Source organism: Oncorhynchus mykiss, chromosome 17 (assembly GCF_013265735.2).
Source record: "Oncorhynchus mykiss isolate Arlee chromosome 17, USDA_OmykA_1.1, whole genome shotgun sequence".
Lineage (NCBI taxonomy): Eukaryota > Metazoa > Chordata > Actinopteri > Salmoniformes > Salmonidae > Oncorhynchus > Oncorhynchus mykiss.
This window is the reverse complement of record NC_048581.1, coordinates 83,440,802-83,459,447: the sequence shown is the minus strand read 5'-3', so window position 1 is coordinate 83,459,447 and position 18,646 is coordinate 83,440,802. Positions and strand designations below refer to the sequence as shown.

Here is an 18,646-nt window from a genome sequence, read left to right as displayed (position 1 = left end):
TCTTAATTTGATCCTCCTGTTGTTGCATGAATTTTACTGCAGAGCAAGAAATGCAGCCATGAAGTGTATTCAAGGTTTAAAATGGCTTATATAATTTGAATCTACATAACATGTCACATTTCATGTTGCTGAGGGAATATTGTTGTGTTGTGTGAAACTGCTGCCAGTTAAAATGCAGTATATGTTGTTACACAAGTGCATCCCAAAGGACAAGATATTCTTTCCCATACCGGGAGTTGAACCCAGGCCACCTGGGTGAAAACCAGGAATCCTAACCGCTAGACCATATGGGAAGACACATACTTAAAATACACATCACAGACAAATCTTTAAATGTTGACATTATGCCTGTTGGATTAAAAGCTACATCTTTTTTTCTCTGAGATGTTGGGGAATGTCCAGATGAAATCAGTCTAAAATGAGTTTGAAGTGAGAACAGCCAGAAGCACTGAAAAGTATACAGTATCAATCCCGGCTTGATTTCAATCAATTAAATTAAGTATCGAGCCAGCCAGGAGTCGAACCTAGAATCTTCTGATCCGTAGTCAGACATGTTATCCATTGCGCCACTGGCCCCACGTCTAAGCTGGGAGTTCAACCCGGGCGAAAACCAGGAATTCTAAAAGCCAGACCATATGGGAAGACAGTTACTTAAAAAAAACATCACAGACAAATCCATAAACGTTGAAATTATGCTTGTTGTAATTACAAGCTCCATCTTTTTCTCAGAGATGTTGGAGAAAAGTCCCATATAAAATCAGTCTAAAATGTGTTTGAATCGAGAACTGCCAGACACAATGAAAAGTATACAGTATTTTTCCCAGCATGATTTTGGTCAAATAAATATAGTTTTGAGCCAAACAGGAGTCAAATATTCAATCTTCTATCTTCTGACCTGTTATCAGACACGTTATCCATTGCGCCACTGGCCGCACAGCCAAGCTGAAGTCAGGACACACTTAGGCCAGTGTACACAGTCATAGCTTCTGTCACCGACAAGGTTCCTTGGGATTTCTGTTACAGATGCATATCTTAATTTGATCCTCCTGTTGTTGCATGAATTTTACTGCAGAGCAAGAAATGCAAACTTGAAGTGTATTCAACGTTTAAAATGCCTTGTATAATTTGAATCTACATAACATGTCACATTTTCTGTTGCTGAGGGAATATTGTTGTGTTGTGTGAAACTGCTGCCAGTTAAAATGCAGTATCTGTTGTTACGCAAGTGCATCCCAAACGACAAGATATTCTTTCCCATACCGGGAGTTGAACCCGGGCCACCTGGGTGAAAACCAGGAATCCTAACCGCTAGACCATTTGGGAAGAGACATACTTAAAATACACATCACAGACAAATCTTTAAATGTTGACATTATGCCTGTTGGATTAAAAGCTACATCTTTTTTTCTCTGAGATGTTGGGGAATGTCCAGATGAAATCAGTCTAAAATGAGTTTGAAGTGAGAACAGCCAGAAGCACTGAAAAGTATACAGTATCAATCCCGGCTTGATTTCAATCAATTAAATTAAGTATCGAGCCAGCCAGGAGTCGAACCTAGAATCTTCTGATCCGTAGTCAGACACGTTATCCATTGCGCCACTGGCCCCACGTCTAAGCTGGGAGTTCAACCCGGGCGAAAACCAGGAATTCTAAAAGCCAGACCATATGGGAAGACAGTTACTTAAAAAAAACATCACAGACAAATTCATAAACGTTGAAATTATGCTTGTTGTAATTACAAGCTCCATCTTTTTCTCAGAGATGTTGGAGAAAAGTCCCATATAAAATCAGTCTAAAATGTGTTTGAATCGAGAACTGCCAGACACAATGAAAAGTATACAGTATTTTTCCCAGCTTGATTTTGGTCAAATAAATATAGTTTTGAGCCAAACAGGAGTCAAATATTCAATCTTCTGACCTGTTATCAGACACGTTATCCATTGCGCCACTGGCCGCACAGCCAAGCTGAAGTCAGGACACACCTAGGCCAGTGTACACAGTCATAGCTTCTGTCACCGACAAGGTTCCTTGGGATTTCTGTTACAGATGCAAATCTTAATTTGATCCTCCTGTTGTTGCATGAATTTTACTGCAGAGCAAGAAATGCAGCCATGAAGTGTATTCAAGGTTTAAAATGCCTTATATAATTTGAATCTACATAACATGTCACATTTCCTGTTGCTGAGGGAATATTGTTGTGTTGTGTGAAACTGCTGCCAGTTAAAATGCAGTATTTGTTGTTACACAAATGCATCCCAAAGGACAAGATATTCTTTCCCATACCGGGAGTTGAACCCAGGCCACCTGGGTGAAAACCAGGAATCCTAACCGCTAGACCATATGGGAAGACATACTTAAAATACACATCACAGACAAATCTTTAAATGTTGACATTATGCCTGTTGGATTAAAAGCTACATCTTTTTTTCTCTGAGATGTTGGGGAATGTCCAGATGAAATCAGTCTAAAATGAGTTTGAAGTGAGAACAGCCAGAAGCACTGAAAAGTATACAGTATCAATCCCGGCTTGATTTCAATCAATTAAATATCGAGCCAGCCAGGAGTCAAACCTAGAATCTTCTGATCCGTAGTCAGACACGTTATCCATTGCGCCACTGGCCCCACGTCTAAGCTGGGAGTTCAACCCGGGCGAAAACCAGGAATCCTAAAAGCCAGACCATATGGGAAGACAGTTACTTAAAAAAAACATCACAGACAAATCCATAAACGTTGAAATTATGCTTGTTGTAATTACAAGCTCCATCTTTTTCTCAGAGATGTTGGAGAAAAGTCCCATATAAAATCAGTCTAAAATGTGTTTGAATCGAGAACTGCCAGACACAATGAAAAGTATACAGTATTTTTCCCAGCTTGATTTTGGTCAAATAAATATAGTTTTGAGCCAAACAGGAGTCAAATATTCAATCTTCTATCTTCTGACCTGTTATCAGACACGTTATCCATTGCGCCACTGGCCGCACAGCCAAGCTGAAGTCAGGACACACTTAGGCCAGTGTACACAGTCATAGCTTCTGTCACCGACAAGGTTCCTTGGGATTTCTGTTACAGATGCATATCTTAATTTGATCCTCCTGTTGTTGCATGAATTTTACTGCAGAGCAAGAAATGCAAACTTGAAGTGTATTCAACGTTTAAAATGCCTTGTATAATTTGAATCTACATAACATGTCACATTTTCTGTTGCTGAGGGAATATTGTGTTGTGTGAAACTGCTGCCAGTTAAAATGCAGTATCTGTTGTTACACAAGTGCATCCCAAACGACAAGATATTCTTTCCCATACTGGGAGTAGAACCCGGGCCACCTGGGTGAAAACCAGGAATCCTAACCGCTAGACCATTTGGGAAGAGACATACTTAAAATACACATCACAGACAAATCTTTAAATGTTGACATTATGCCTGTTGGATTAAAAGCTACATCTTTTTTTCTCTGAGATGTTGGGGAATGTCCAGATGAAATCAGTCTAAAATGAGTTTGAAGTGAGAACAGCCAGAGGCACTGAAAAGTATACAGTATCAATCCCGGCATGATTTCAATCAATTAAATTAAGTATCGAGCCAGCCAGGAGTCGAACCTAGAATCTTCTGATCCGTAGTCAGACACGTTATCCATTGCGCCACTGGCCCCACGTCTAAGCTGAAGTCAGGTCACAGCTAGACTAGTGTACACAGTCATTGCGTCTGTCAACAATAAGGTTCCATGGTTTTCTGTGACAGATGCAAATCTTAATTTGATCCTCCTGTTGTTGCATGAATTTTACTGCAGAGCAAGAAATGCAAACTTGAAGTGTATTCAACGTTTAAAATGCCTTGTATAATTTGAATCTAAATAACATGTCACATTTCCTGTTGCTGAGGGAATATTGTTGTGTTGTGTGAAACTGCTGCCAGTTAAAATGCAGTATTTGTTGTTACACAAGTGCATCCCAAAGGACAAGATATTCTTTCCCATACCGGGAGTTGAACCCAGGCCACCTGGGTGAAAACCAGGAATCCTAACCGCTAGACCATATGGGAAGACACATACTTAAAATACACATCACAGACAAATCTTTAAATGTTGACATTATGCCTGTTGGATTAAAAGCTACATCTTTTTTTCTCTGAGATGTTGGGGAATGTCCAGATGAAATCAGTCTAAAATGAGTTTGAAGTGAGAACAGCCAGAAGCACTGAAAAGTATACAGTATCAATCCCGGCTTGATTTCAATCAATTAAATATCAAGCCAGCCAGGAGTCAAACCTAGAATCTTCTGATCCGTAGTCAGACACATTATCCATTGCGCCACTGGCCCCACGTCTAAGCTGGGAGTTCAACCCGGGCGAAAACCAGGAATCCTAAAAGCCAGACCATATGGGAAGACAGTTACTTAAAAAAAACATCACAGACAAATCCATAAACGTTGAAATTATGCTTGTTGTAATTACAAGCTCCATCTTTTTCTCAGAGATGTTGGAGAAAAGTCCCATATAAAATCAGTCTAAAATGTGTTTGAATCGAGAACTGCCAGACACAATGAAAAGTATACAGTATTTTTCCCAGCTTGATTTTGGTCAAATAAATATAGTTTTGAGCCAAACAGGAGTCAAATATTCAATCTTCTATCTTCTGACCTGTTATCAGACACGTTATCCATTGCGCCACTGGCCGCACAGCCAAGCTGAAGTCAGGGCACACTTAGGCCAGTGTACACAGTCATAGCTTCTGTCACCGACAAGGTTCCTTGGGATTTCTGTTACAGATGCAAATCTTAATTTGATCCTCCTGTTGTTGCATGAATTTTACTGCAGAGCAAGAAATGCAGCCATGAAGTGTATTCAACGTTTAAAAAGCCTTGTATAATTTGAATCTACATAACATTTCCTGTTGCTGAGGGAATATTGTTGTGTTGTGTGAAACTGCTGCCAGTTAAAATGCAGTATTTGTTGTTACACAAGTGCATCCCAAACAACAAGATATTCTTTCCCATACCGGGAGTTGAACCCGGGCCACCTGGGTGAAAACCAGGAATCCTAACCGTTAAACCATATGGGAAGACACATTCGTTAAATACACATCACAGACAAATCTTTAAATGTTGACATTATGCCTGTTGGATTAAAAGCTACATATTTTTTTTCTCTGAGATGTTGGGGAATGTCCAGATGAAATCAGTCTAAAATGAGTTTGAAGTGAGAACAGCCATAAGCACTTAAAAGTATACAGTATCAAACCCGGCTTGATTTCAATCAATTAAATATCGAGCCAGCCAGGAGTCAAACACAGAATCTTCTGATCCGTAGTCAGACACGTTATCCATTGCGCCACTGGCCCCACGTCTAAGCTGAAGTCAGGTCACAGCTAGACTAGTGTACACAGTCATTGCGTCTGTCAACAACAAGGTTCCTTGGTTTTCTGTTTCAGATGCATATCTTAATTTGATCCTCCTGTTGTTGCATGAATTTTACTGCAGAGCAAGAAATGCAAACTTGAAGTGTATTCAATGTTTAAAAAGTCTTGTAAATTATGAATCTACAAAACATGTCACATTTTCTGTTGCTGAGGGAATATTGTTGTGTTGTGTGATTCTGCTGCCAGTTAAAATGTGGTATCTGTTCTTACACAAGTGCATCCCAAATGACAAGATGTTCTTTCCCATACTGGGAGTTCAACCCGGGCGAAAACCAGGAATCCTAAACGCCAGACCATATGGGAAGACAGTTACTTAAAAAAAAATCACAGACAAATCCATAAACGTTGAAATGATGCTTGTTGTAATTACAAGCTCCATCTTTTTCTCAGAGATGTTGGAGAAAAGTCCCATATAAAATCAGTCTAAAATGTGTTTGAATCGAGAACTGCCAGACACAATGAAAAGTATAAAGTATTTTTCCCAGCTTGATTTTGGTCAAATAAATCTAGTTTTTAGCCAAACAGGAGTCAAATATTCAATCTTCTGACCTGTTATCAGACACGTTATCCATTGCGCCACTGGCCGCACAGCCAAGCTGAAGTCAGGACACACCTAGGCCAGTGTACACAGTCATAGCTTCTGTCACCGACAAGGTTCCTTGGTTTTCTGTTTCAGATGCAAATCTTAATTTGATCCTCCTGTTGTTGCATGAATTTTACTGCAGAGCAAGAAATGCAGCCATGAAGTGTATTCAACGTTTAAAAAGCCTTGTATAATTTGAATCTACATAACATGTCACATTTCCTGTTGCTGAGGGAATATTGTTGTGTTGTGTGAAACTGCTGCCAGTTAAAATGCAGTATCTGTTGTTACACAAGTGCATCCCAAACGACAAGATATTCTTTCCCATACCGGGAGTTGAACCCGGGCCACCTGGGTGAAAACCAGGAATCCTAACCGCTAGACCATATGGGAAGACACATTTGTTAAATACACATCACAGACAAATCTTTAAATGTTGACATTATGCCTGTTGGATTAAAAGCTACATATTTTTTTTCTCTGAGATGTTGGGGAATGTCCAGATGAAATCAGTCTAAAATGAGTTTGAAGTGAGAACAGCCATAAGCACTTAAAAGTATACAGTATCAAACCCGGCTTGATTTCAATCAATTAAATATCGAGCCAGCCAGGAGTCAAACACAGAATCTTCTGATCCGTAGTCAGACACGTTATCCATTGCGCCACTGGCCCCACGTCTAAGCTGAAGTCAGGTCACAGCTAGACTAGTGTACACAGTCATTGCGTCTGTCAACAACAAGGTTCCTTGGTTTTCTGTTTCAGATGCATATCTTAATTTGATCCTCCTGTTGTTGCATGAATTTTACTGCAGAGCAAGAAATGCAAACTTGAAGTGTATTCAATGTTTAAAAAGTCTTGTAAATTATGAATCTACAAAACATGTCACATTTTCTGTTGCTGAGGGAATATTGTTGTGTTGTGTGATTCTGCTGCCAGTTAAAATGTGGTATCTGTTCTTACACAAGTGCATCCCAAATGACAAGATGTTCTTTCCCATACTGGGAGTTCAACCCGGGCGAAAACCAGGAATCCTAAACGCCAGACCATATGGGAAGACAGTTACTTAAAAAAAACATCACAGACAAATCCATAAACGTTGAAATGATGCTTGTTGTAATTACAAGCTCCATCTTTTTCTCAGAGATGTTGGAGAAAAGTCCCATATAAAATCAGTCTAAAATGTGTTTGAATCGAGAACTGCCAGACACAATGAAAAGTATAAAGTATTTTTCCCAGCTTGATTTTGGTCAAATAAATCTAGTTTTTAGCCAAACAGGAGTCAAATATTCAATCTTCTGACCTGTTATCAGACACGTTATCCATTGCGCCACTGGCCGCACAGCCAAGCTGAAGTCAGGACACACCTAGGCCAGTGTACACAGTCATAGCTTCTGTCACCGACAAGGTTCCTTGGTTTTCTGTTTCAGATGCAAATCTTAATTTGATCCTCCTGTTGTTGCATGAATTTTACTGCAGAGCAAGAAATGCAGCCATGAAGTGTATTCAAAGTTTAAAAAGCCTTGTATAATTTGAATCTACATAACATGTCACATTTCCTGTTGCTGAGGGAATATTGTTGTGTTGTGTGAAACTGCTGCCAGTTAAAATGCAGTATCTGTTGTTACACAAGTGCATCCCAAACGACAAGATCTTTCCCATACCGGGAGTTGAACCCGGGCCACCTGGGTGAAAACCAGGAATCCTAACCGCTAGACAATATGGGAAGACACATACTTAAAATACACATCACAGACAAATCTTTAAATGTTGACATTATGCCTGTTGGATTAAAAGCTACATTTTTTTTCTCTGAGATGTTGGGGAATGTCCACATGAAATCAGTCTAAAATGAGTTTGAAGTGAGAACAGCCAGAAGCACTGAAAAGTATTCAGTATCAATCCCGGCTTGATTTCAATCAATTAAATATCGAGCCAGCCAGGAGTCAAACCTAGAATCTTCTGATCCGTAGTCAGACACGTTTTCCATTGCGCCACTGGCCCCACGTCTAAGCTGAAGTCAGGTCACAGCTAGACCAGTGTACACAGTCATTGCGTCTGTCAACAACAAGGTTCCTTGGTTTTCTGTTTCAGATGCATATCTTAATTTGATCCTCCTGTTGTTGCATGAATTTTACTGCAGAGCAAGAAATGCAAACTTGAAGTGTATTCAATGTTTAAAAAGTCTTGTAAATTATGAATCTACAAAACATGTCACATTTGCTGTTGCTGAGGGAATATTGTTGTGTTGTGTGATTCTGCTGCCAGTTAAAATGTGGTATCTGTTCTTACACAAGTGCATCCCAAATGACAAGATGTTCTTTCCCATACTGGGAGTTCAACCCGGGCGAAAACCAGGAATCCTAAACGCCAGACCATATGGGAAGACAGTTACTTAAAAAAAACATCACAGACAAATCCATAAACGTTAAAAATGATGCTTGTTGTAATTACGAGCTCCATATTTTTTCTCAGAGATGTTGGAGAAAAGTCCCATATAAAATCAGTCTAACATGTGTTTGAATCGAGAACTGCCAGACACAATGAAAAGTATACAGTATTTTTCCCAGCTTGATTTTGGTCAAATAAATCTAGTTTTGAGCCAAACAGGAGTCAAATATTAAATCTTCTGACCTGTTATCAGACACGTTATCCATTGCGCCACTGGCCGCACAGCCAAGCTGAAGTCAGGACACACCTAGGCCAGTGTACACAGTCATTGCATCTGTCAACAACAAGGTTCCTTGGTTTTCTGTTTCAGATGCATATCTTAATTTGATCCTCCTGTTGTTGCATGAATTTTACTGCAGAGCAAGAAATGCAAACTTGAAGTGTATTCAATGTTTAAAAAGTCTTGTAAATTATGAATCTACAAAACATATTACATTTGCTGTTGTTGAGGGAATATTGTTGTGTTGTGTGATTCTGCTGCCAGTTAAAATGTGGTATCTGTTCTTACACAAGTGCATCCCAAATGACAAGATGTTCATTCCCATACTGGGAGTTCAACCCGGGCGAAAACCAGGAATCCTAAAAGCCAGACCATATGGGAAGACAGTTACTTAAAAAAAACATCACAGACAAATCCATAAACGTTGAAATTATGCTTGTTGTAATTACAAGCTCCATCTTTTTCTCAGAGATGTTGGAGAAAAGTCCCATATAAAATCAGTCTAAAATGTGTTTGAATCGAGAACTGCCAGACACAATGAAAAGTATACAGTATTTTTCCCAGCTTGATTTTGGTCAAATAAATACAGTTTTGAGCCAAACAGGAGTCAAATATTCAATCTTCTGACCTGTTATCAGACACGTTATCCATTGCGCCACTGGCCGCACAGCCAAGCTGAAGTCAGGACACACCTAGGCCAGTGTACACAGTCATAGCTTCTGTCACCGACAAGGTTCCTTGGGATTTCTGTTACAGATGCAAATCTTAATTTGATCCTCCTGTTGTTGCATGAATTTTACTGCAGAGCAAGAAATGCAGCCATGAAGTGTATTCAACGTTTAAAATGCCTTGTATAATTTGAATCTACATGACATGTCACATTTCCTGTTGCTGAGGGAATATTGTTGTGTTGTGTGAAACTGCTGTCAGTTAAAATGCAGTATCTGTTGTTACACAAGTGCATCCCAAACGACAAGATATTCTTTCCCATACCGGGAGTTGAACCCGGGCCACCTGGGTGAAAACCAGGAATCCTAACCACTAGACCATATGGGAAGACACATACTTAAAATACACATCACAGACAAATCTTTAAATGTTGACATTATGCCTGTTGGATTAAAAGCTACATCTTTTTTTCTCTGAGATGTTGGGGAATGTCCAGATGAAATCAGTCTAAAATGAGTTTGAAGTGAGAACAGCCAGAAGCACTGAAAAGTATACAGTATCAATCCCGGCTTGATTTCAATCAATTAAGTATCGAGCCAGCCAGGAGTCGTACCTAGAATCTTCTGATCCGTAGTTAGACACGTTATCCATTGCGCCACTGGCCCCACGTCTAAGCTGAAGTCAGGTCACAGCTAGACCAGTGTACACAGTCATTGCGTCTGTCAACAACAAGGTTCCTTGGTTTTCTGTTTCAGATGCATATCTTAATTTGATCTTCCTGTTGTTGCATTAATTTTACTGCAGTGCAAGAAATGCAAACTTGAAGTGTATTCAATGTTTAAAAAGTCTTGTAAATTACGAATCTACAAAACATGTCACATTTGCTGTTGCTGAGGGAATATTGTTGTGTTGTGTGATTCTGCTGCCAGTTAAAATGTGGTATCTGTTCTTACACAAGTGCATCCCAAATGACAAGATGTTCTTTCCCATACTGGGAATTCAACCCGGGCGAAAACCAGGAATCCTAAACGCCAGACCATATGGGAAGACAGTTACTTAAAAAAAACATCACAGACAAATCCATAAACGTTGAAATGATGCTTGTTGTAATTACAAGCTCCATCTTTTTCTCAGAGATGTTGGAGAAAAGTCCCATATAAAATCAGTCTAAAATGTGTTTGAATCGAGAACTGCCAGACACAATGAAAAGTATACAGTATTTTTCCCAGCTTGATTTTGGTCAAATAAATCTAGTTTTGAGCCAAACAGGAGTCAAATATTCAATCTTCTGACCTGTTATCAGACACGTTATCCATTGCGCCACTGGCCGCACAGCCAAGCTGAAGTCAGGACACACCTAGGCCAGTGTACACAGTCATAGCTTCTGTCACCGACAAGGTTCCTTGGGATTTCTGTTACAGATGCAAATCTTAATTTGATCCTCCTGTTGTTGCATTAATTTTACTGCAGAGCAAGAAATGCAGTCATGAAGTGTATTCAACGTTTAAAATGCCTTGTATAATTTGAATCTACATAACATGTCACATTTCATGTTGCTGAGGGAATATTGTTGTGTTGTGTGAAACTGCTGCCAGTTAAAATGCAGTATCTGTTGTTACACAAGTGCATCCCAAACGACAAGATATTCTTTCCCATACCGGGAGTTGAACCAGGGCCACCTGGGTGAAAACCAGGACCAACCACTAGACCATATGGGAAGACACATACTTAAAATACACATCACTGACAAATCTTTAAATGTTGACATTATGCCTGTTGGATTAAAAGCTACATCTTTTTTTCTCTGAGATGTTGGGGAATGTCCAGATGAAATCAGTCTAAAATGAGCTTGAAGTGAGAACAGCCAGAAGCACTGAAAAGTATTCAGTGTCAATCCCAGCTTGATTTCAATCAATTAAATTAAGTATCGAGCCAGCCAGGAGTCGAACCTAGAATCTTCTGATCCGTAGTCAGACACGTTATCCATTGCGCCACTGGCCCCACATCTAAGCTGAAGTCAGGTCACAGCTAGACCAGTGTACACAGTCATTGCGTCTGTCAACAACAAGGTTCCTTGGTTTTCTGTTTCAGATGCATATCTTAATTTGATCCTCCTGTTGTTGCATGAATTTTACTGCAGAGCAAGAAATGCAAACTTGAAGTGTATTCAATGTTTAAAAAGTCTTGTAGATTACGAATCTACAATACATGTCACATTTGCTGTTGCTGAGGGAATATTGTTGTGTTGTGTGATTCTGCTGCCAGTTAAAATGTGGTATCTGTTCTTACACAAGTGCATCCCAAATGACAAGATATTCTTTCCCATACTGGGAGTTCAACCCGGGCGAAAACCAGGAATCCTAAACGCCAGACCATATGGGAAGACAGTTACTTAAAAAAAACATCACAGACAAATCCATAAACGTTGAAATGATGCAAGTTGTAATTACAAGCTCCATCTTTTTCTCAGAGATGTTGGAGAAAAGTCCCATATAAAATCAGTCTAAAATGTGTTTGAATCGAGAACTGCCAGACACAATGAAAAGTATACAGTATTTTTCCCAGCTTGATTTTGGTCAAATAAATCTAGTTTTGAGCCAAACAGGAGTCAAATATTCAATCTTCTGACCTGTTATCAGACACGTTATCCATTGCGCCACTGGCCGCACAGCCAAGCTGAAGTCAGGACACACCTAGGCCAGTGTACACAGTCATAGCTTCTGTCACCGACAAGGTTCCTTGGGATTTCTGTTACAGATGCAAATCTTAATTTGATCCTCCTGTTGTTGCATTAATTTTACTGCAGAGCAAGAAATGCAGTCATGAAGTGTATTCAACGTTTAAAATGCCTTGTATAATTTGAATCTACATAACATGTCACATTTCCTGTTGCTGAGGGAATATTGTTGTGTTGTGTGAAACTGCTGCCAGTTAAAATGCAGTATCTGTTGTTACACAAATGCATCCCAAACGACAAGATATTCTTTCCCATAACGGGAGTTGAACCCGGGCCACCTGGGTGAAAACCAGGACCAACCACTAGACCATATGGGAAGACACATACTTAAAATACACATCACAGACAAATCTTTAAATGTTGACATTATGCCTGTTGGATTAAAAGCTACATCTTTTTTTCTCTGAGATGTTGGGGAATGTCCAGATGAAATCAGTCTAAAATGAGTTTGAAGTGAGAACAGCCAGAAGCACTGAAAAGTATACAGTGTCAATCCCTGCTTGATTTCAATCAATTCAATTAAGTATCGAGCCAGCCAGGAGTCGAACCTAGAATCTTCTGATCCGTAGTCAGACACGTTATCCATTGCGCCACTGGCCCCATGTCTAAATTGAAGTCAAGTCACAGCTAGACCAGTGTACACAGTCATTGTGTCTGTCAACAACAAGGTTCCTTGGTTTTCTGTTTCAGATGTATATCTTAATTTGATCCTCCTGTTGTTGCATGAATTTTACTGCAGAGCAAGAAATGCAAACTTGAAGTGTATTCAATGTTTAAAAAGTCTTGTAAATTATGAATCTACAAAACATGTCACATTTGCTGTTGCTGAGGGAATATTGTTGTGTTGTGTGATTCTGCTGCCAGTTAAAATGGCCGCACAGCCAAGCTGAAGTCAGGACACACCTAGGCCAGTGTACACAGTCATAGCTTCTGTCACCGACAAGGTTCCTTGGGATTTCTGTTACAGATGCAAATCTTAATTTGATCCTCCTGTTGTTGCATGAATTTTACTGCAGAGCAAGAAATGCAGCCATGAAGTGTATTCAACGTTTAAAATGCCTTGTATAATTTGAATCTACATGACATGTCACATTTCCTGTTGCTGAGGGAATATTGTTGTGTTGTGTGAAACTGCTGTCAGTTAAAATGCAGTATCTGTTGTTACACAAGTGCATCCCAAACGACAAGATATTCTTTCCCATACCGGGAGTTGAACCCGGGCCACCTGGGTGAAAACCAGGAATCCTAACCACTAGACCATATGGGAAGACACATACTTAAAATACACATCACAGACAAATCTTTAAATGTTGACATTATGCCTGTTGGATTAAAAGCTACATCTTTTTTTCTCTGAGATGTTGGGGAATGTCCAGATGAAATCAGTCTAAAATGAGTTTGAAGTGAGAACAGCCAGAAGCACTGAAAAGTATACAGTATCAATCCCGGCTTGATTTCAATCAATTAAGTATCGAGCCAGCCAGGAGTCGTACCTAGAATCTTCTGATCCGTAGTTAGACACGTTATCCATTGCGCCACTGGCCCCACGTCTAAGCTGAAGTCAGGTCACAGCTAGACCAGTGTACACAGTCATTGCGTCTGTCAACAACAAGGTTCCTTGGTTTTCTGTTTCAGATGCATATCTTAATTTGATCTTCCTGTTGTTGCATTAATTTTACTGCAGTGCAAGAAATGCAAACTTGAAGTGTATTCAATGTTTAAAAAGTCTTGTAAATTACGAATCTACAAAACATGTCACATTTGCTGTTGCTGAGGGAATATTGTTGTGTTGTGTGATTCTGCTGCCAGTTAAAATGTGGTATCTGTTCTTACACAAGTGCATCCCAAATGACAAGATGTTCTTTCCCATACTGGGAATTCAACCCGGGCGAAAACCAGGAATCCTAAACGCCAGACCATATGGGAAGACAGTTACTTAAAAAAAACATCACAGACAAATCCATAAACGTTGAAATGATGCTTGTTGTAATTACAAGCTCCATCTTTTTCTCAGAGATGTTGGAGAAAAGTCCCATATAAAATCAGTCTAAAATGTGTTTGAATCGAGAACTGCCAGACACAATGAAAAGTATACAGTATTTTTCCCAGCTTGATTTTGGTCAAATAAATCTAGTTTTGAGCCAAACAGGAGTCAAATATTCAATCTTCTGACCTGTTATCAGACACGTTATCCATTGCGCCACTGGCCGCACAGCCAAGCTGAAGTCAGGACACACCTAGGCCAGTGTACACAGTCATAGCTTCTGTCACCGACAAGGTTCCTTGGGATTTCTGTTACAGATGCAAATCTTAATTTGATCCTCCTGTTGTTGCATTAATTTTACTGCAGAGCAAGAAATGCAGTCATGAAGTGTATTCAACGTTTAAAATGCCTTGTATAATTTGAATCTACATAACATGTCACATTTCATGTTGCTGAGGGAATATTGTTGTGTTGTGTGAAACTGCTGCCAGTTAAAATGCAGTATCTGTTGTTACACAAGTGCATCCCAAACGACAAGATATTCTTTCCCATACCGGGAGTTGAACCAGGGCCACCTGGGTGAAAACCAGGACCAACCACTAGACCATATGGGAAGACACATACTTAAAATACACATCACTGACAAATCTTTAAATGTTGACATTATGCCTGTTGGATTAAAAGCTACATCTTTTTTTCTCTGAGATGTTGGGGAATGTCCAGATGAAATCAGTCTAAAATGAGCTTGAAGTGAGAACAGCCAGAAGCACTGAAAAGTATTCAGTGTCAATCCCAGCTTGATTTCAATCAATTAAATTAAGTATCGAGCCAGCCAGGAGTCGAACCTAGAATCTTCTGATCCGTAGTCAGACACGTTATCCATTGCGCCACTGGCCCCACATCTAAGCTGAAGTCAGGTCACAGCTAGACCAGTGTACACAGTCATTGCGTCTGTCAACAACAAGGTTCCTTGGTTTTCTGTTTCAGATGCATATCTTAATTTGATCCTCCTGTTGTTGCATGAATTTTACTGCAGAGCAAGAAATGCAAACTTGAAGTGTATTCAATGTTTAAAAAGTCTTGTAGATTACGAATCTACAATACATGTCACATTTGCTGTTGCTGAGGGAATATTGTTGTGTTGTGTGATTCTGCTGCCAGTTAAAATGTGGTATCTGTTCTTACACAAGTGCATCCCAAATGACAAGATATTCTTTCCCATACTGGGAGTTCAACCCGGGCGAAAACCAGGAATCCTAAACGCCAGACCATATGGGAAGACAGTTACTTAAAAAAAACATCACAGACAAATCCATAAACGTTGAAATGATGCAAGTTGTAATTACAAGCTCCATCTTTTTCTCAGAGATGTTGGAGAAAAGTCCCATATAAAATCAGTCTAAAATGTGTTTGAATCGAGAACTGCCAGACACAATGAAAAGTATACAGTATTTTTCCCAGCTTGATTTTGGTCAAATAAATCTAGTTTTGAGCCAAACAGGAGTCAAATATTCAATCTTCTGACCTGTTATCAGACACGTTATCCATTGCGCCACTGGCCGCACAGCCAAGCTGAAGTCAGGACACACCTAGGCCAGTGTACACAGTCATAGCTTCTGTCACCGACAAGGTTCCTTGGGATTTCTGTTACAGATGCAAATCTTAATTTGATCCTCCTGTTGTTGCATTAATTTTACTGCAGAGCAAGAAATGCAGTCATGAAGTGTATTCAACGTTTAAAATGCCTTGTATAATTTGAATCTACATAACATGTCACATTTCCTGTTGCTGAGGGAATATTGTTGTGTTGTGTGAAACTGCTGCCAGTTAAAATGCAGTATCTGTTGTTACACAAATGCATCCCAAACGACAAGATATTCTTTCCCATAACGGGAGTTGAACCCGGGCCACCTGGGTGAAAACCAGGACCAACCACTAGACCATATGGGAAGACACATACTTAAAATACACATCACAGACAAATCTTTAAATGTTGACATTATGCCTGTTGGATTAAAAGCTACATCTTTTTTTCTCTGAGATGTTGGGGAATGTCCAGATGAAATCAGTCTAAAATGAGTTTGAAGTGAGAACAGCCAGAAGCACTGAAAAGTATACAGTGTCAATCCCGGCTTGATTTCAATCAATTAAATTAAGTATCGAGCCAGCCAGGAGTCGAACCTAGAATCTTCTGATCCGTAGTCAGACACGTTATCCATTGCGCCACTGGCCCCATGTCTAAATTGAAGTCAAGTCACAGCTAGACCAGTGTACACAGTCATTGTGTCTGTCAACAACAAGGTTCCTTGGTTTTCTGTTTCAGATGCATATCTTAATTTGATCCTCCTGTTGTTGCATGAATTTTACTGCAGAGCAAGAAATGCAAACTTGAAGTGTATTCAATGTTTAAAAAGTCTTGTAAATTATGAATCTACAAAACATGTCACATTTGCTGTTGCTGAGGGAATATTGTTGTGTTGTGTGATTCTGCTGCCAGTTAAAATGTGGTATCTGTTCTTACACAAGTGCATCCCAAATGACAAGATGTTCTTTCCCATACTGGGAGTTCAACCCGGGCGAAAACCAGGAATCCTAAACGCCAGACCATATGGGAAGACAGTTACTTAAAAAAAACATCACAGACAAATCCATAAACGTTGAAATGATGCAAGTTGTAATTACAAGCTCCATCTTTTTCTCAGAGATGTTGGAGAAAAGTCCCATATAAAATCAGTCTAAAATGTGTTTGAATCGAGAACTGCCAGACACAATGAAAAGTATACAGTATTTTTCCCAGCTTGATTTTGGTCAAATAAATCTAGTTTTGAGCCAAACAGGAGTCAAATATTCAATCTTCTGACCCGTTATCAGACACGTTATCCATTGCGCCACTGGCCGCACAGCCAAACTGAAGTCAGGACACACCTAGGCCAGTGTACACAGTCATAGCTTCTGTCACCGACAAGGTTCCTTGGGATTTCTGTTACAGATGCAAATCTTAATTTGATCCTCCTGTTGTTGCATGAATTTTACTGCAGAGCAAGAAATGCAGCCATGTATTCAAGCCGTATTCAACGTTTAAAAAGCCTTGTATAATTTGAATCTACATAACATGTCACATTTCCTGTTGCTGAGGGAATATTGTTGTGTTGTGTGAAACTGCTGTCAGTTAAAATGCAGTATCTGTTGTTACACAAGTGCATCCCAAACGACAAGAAATTCTTTCCCATACCGGGAGTTGAACCCGGGCCACCTGGGTGAAAACCAGGAATCCTAACCGCTAGACCATATGGGAAGACACATACTTATAATACACATCACAGACAAATCTTTAAATGTTGACATTATGCCTGTTGGATTAAAAGCTACATCTTTTTTTCTCTGAGATGTTGGGGAATGTCCAGATGAAATCAGTCTAAAATGAGTTTGAAGTGAGAACAGCCAGAAGCACTGAAAAGTATACAGTATCAATCCCGGCTTGATTTCAATAAATTAAATATCGAGCCAGCCAGGAGTCAAACCTAGAATCTTCTGATCCGTAGTCAGACACGTTATCCATTGCGCCACTGGCCCCACGTCTAAGCTGAAGTCAGGTCACAGCTAGACCAGTGTACACAGTCATTGCGTCTGTCAACAACAAGGTTCCTTGGTTTTCTGTTTCAGATGCATATCTTAATTTGATCCTCCTGTTGTTGCATGAATTTTACTGAAGAGCAAGAAATGCAAACTTGAAGTGTATTCAATGTTTAAAAAGTCTTGTAAATTATGAATCTACAAAACATGTCACATTTGCTGTTGCTGAGGGAATATTGTTGTGTTGTGTGATTCTGCTGCCAGTTAAAATGTGGTATCTGTTCTTACACAAGTGCATCCCAAATGACAAGATGTTCTTTCCCATACTGGGAGTTCAACCCGGGCGAAAACCAGGAATCCTAAACGCCAGACCATATGGGAAGACAGTTATTTAAAAAAAACATCACAGACAAATCCATAAACGTTGAAATGATGCAAGTTGTAATTACAAGCTCCATCTTTTTCTCAGAGATGTTGGAGAAAAGTCCCATATAAAATCAGTCTAAAATGTGTTTGAATCGAGAACTGCCAGACACAATGAAAAGTATACAGTATTTTTCCCAGCTTGATTTTGGTCAAATAAATCTAGTTTTGAGCCAAACAGGAGTCAAATATTCAATCTTCTGACCTGTTATCAGACACGTTATCCATTGCGCCACTGGCCGCACAGCCAAGCTGAAGTCAGGACACACCTAGGCCAGTGTACACAGTCATAGCTTCTGTCACAGACAAGGTTCCTTGGGATTTCTGTTACAGATGCAAATCTTAATTTGATCCTCCTGTTGTTGCATGAATTTTACTGCAGAGCAAGAAATGCAGCAATGAAGTGTATTCAACGTTTAAAAAGCCTTGTATAATTTGAATCTACATAACATGTCACATTTCCTGTTGCTGAGGGAATATTGTTATGTTGTGTGAAACTGCTGCCAGTTAAAATGCAGTATCTGTTGTTACACAAGTGCATCCCAAACGACAAGATATTCTTTCCCATACCGGGAGTTGAACCCGGGCCACCTGG

The 18,646-nt window shown here is 39.7% G+C and overlaps 20 non-coding genes across 20 annotated transcripts in view; all 20 read right to left on the bottom strand.

Annotated features, from left to right (window-relative positions):
* Nucleotides 1–221: 221 nt before the first annotated feature.
* trnae-uuc lies at nucleotides 222–293 on the bottom strand. The gene has a single exon. It is a non-coding gene; the product is annotated as a tRNA-Glu (tRNA).
* Nucleotides 294–1,251: 958 nt separating this feature from the next.
* Nucleotides 1,252–1,323, bottom strand: trnae-uuc. The gene has a single exon. It is a non-coding gene; the product is annotated as a tRNA-Glu (tRNA).
* Nucleotides 1,324–1,533: 210 nt separating this feature from the next.
* Nucleotides 1,534–1,606, bottom strand: trnar-acg. Its single transcript has one exon. It is a non-coding gene; the product is annotated as a tRNA-Arg (tRNA).
* A 668-nt stretch (nucleotides 1,607–2,274) lies between these two features.
* trnae-uuc lies at nucleotides 2,275–2,346 on the bottom strand. Its single transcript has one exon. It is a non-coding gene; the product is annotated as a tRNA-Glu (tRNA).
* Nucleotides 2,347–2,549: 203 nt separating this feature from the next.
* trnar-acg lies at nucleotides 2,550–2,622 on the bottom strand. The gene has a single exon. It is a non-coding gene; the product is annotated as a tRNA-Arg (tRNA).
* A 954-nt stretch (nucleotides 2,623–3,576) lies between these two features.
* trnar-acg lies at nucleotides 3,577–3,649 on the bottom strand. Its single transcript has one exon. It is a non-coding gene; the product is annotated as a tRNA-Arg (tRNA).
* Nucleotides 3,650–3,967: 318 nt separating this feature from the next.
* Nucleotides 3,968–4,039, bottom strand: trnae-uuc. Its single transcript has one exon. It is a non-coding gene; the product is annotated as a tRNA-Glu (tRNA).
* Nucleotides 4,040–4,985: 946 nt separating this feature from the next.
* Nucleotides 4,986–5,057, bottom strand: trnae-uuc. The gene has a single exon. It is a non-coding gene; the product is annotated as a tRNA-Glu (tRNA).
* Nucleotides 5,058–6,318: 1,261 nt separating this feature from the next.
* On the bottom strand, nucleotides 6,319–6,390 carry trnae-uuc. Its single transcript has one exon. It is a non-coding gene; the product is annotated as a tRNA-Glu (tRNA).
* Nucleotides 6,391–7,649: 1,259 nt separating this feature from the next.
* Nucleotides 7,650–7,721, bottom strand: trnae-uuc. Its single transcript has one exon. It is a non-coding gene; the product is annotated as a tRNA-Glu (tRNA).
* Nucleotides 7,722–7,925: 204 nt separating this feature from the next.
* On the bottom strand, nucleotides 7,926–7,998 carry trnar-acg. Its single transcript has one exon. It is a non-coding gene; the product is annotated as a tRNA-Arg (tRNA).
* Nucleotides 7,999–9,649: 1,651 nt separating this feature from the next.
* On the bottom strand, nucleotides 9,650–9,721 carry trnae-uuc. The gene has a single exon. It is a non-coding gene; the product is annotated as a tRNA-Glu (tRNA).
* Nucleotides 9,722–11,262: 1,541 nt separating this feature from the next.
* Nucleotides 11,263–11,335, bottom strand: trnar-acg. Its single transcript has one exon. It is a non-coding gene; the product is annotated as a tRNA-Arg (tRNA).
* A 1,263-nt stretch (nucleotides 11,336–12,598) lies between these two features.
* Nucleotides 12,599–12,671, bottom strand: trnar-acg. The gene has a single exon. It is a non-coding gene; the product is annotated as a tRNA-Arg (tRNA).
* Nucleotides 12,672–13,266: 595 nt separating this feature from the next.
* On the bottom strand, nucleotides 13,267–13,338 carry trnae-uuc. The gene has a single exon. It is a non-coding gene; the product is annotated as a tRNA-Glu (tRNA).
* Nucleotides 13,339–14,879: 1,541 nt separating this feature from the next.
* trnar-acg lies at nucleotides 14,880–14,952 on the bottom strand. The gene has a single exon. It is a non-coding gene; the product is annotated as a tRNA-Arg (tRNA).
* A 1,263-nt stretch (nucleotides 14,953–16,215) lies between these two features.
* trnar-acg lies at nucleotides 16,216–16,288 on the bottom strand. The gene has a single exon. It is a non-coding gene; the product is annotated as a tRNA-Arg (tRNA).
* A 990-nt stretch (nucleotides 16,289–17,278) lies between these two features.
* trnae-uuc lies at nucleotides 17,279–17,350 on the bottom strand. The gene has a single exon. It is a non-coding gene; the product is annotated as a tRNA-Glu (tRNA).
* Nucleotides 17,351–17,555: 205 nt separating this feature from the next.
* On the bottom strand, nucleotides 17,556–17,628 carry trnar-acg. Its single transcript has one exon. It is a non-coding gene; the product is annotated as a tRNA-Arg (tRNA).
* Nucleotides 17,629–18,612: 984 nt separating this feature from the next.
* trnae-uuc overlaps nucleotides 18,613–18,646 on the bottom strand; it is a 72-nt gene continuing 38 nt past the window's right edge. The window contains exon 1 of the tRNA in view: nucleotides 18,613–18,646. This exon is cut by the window's right edge and continues 38 nt beyond it. This is a non-coding gene — a tRNA (tRNA-Glu).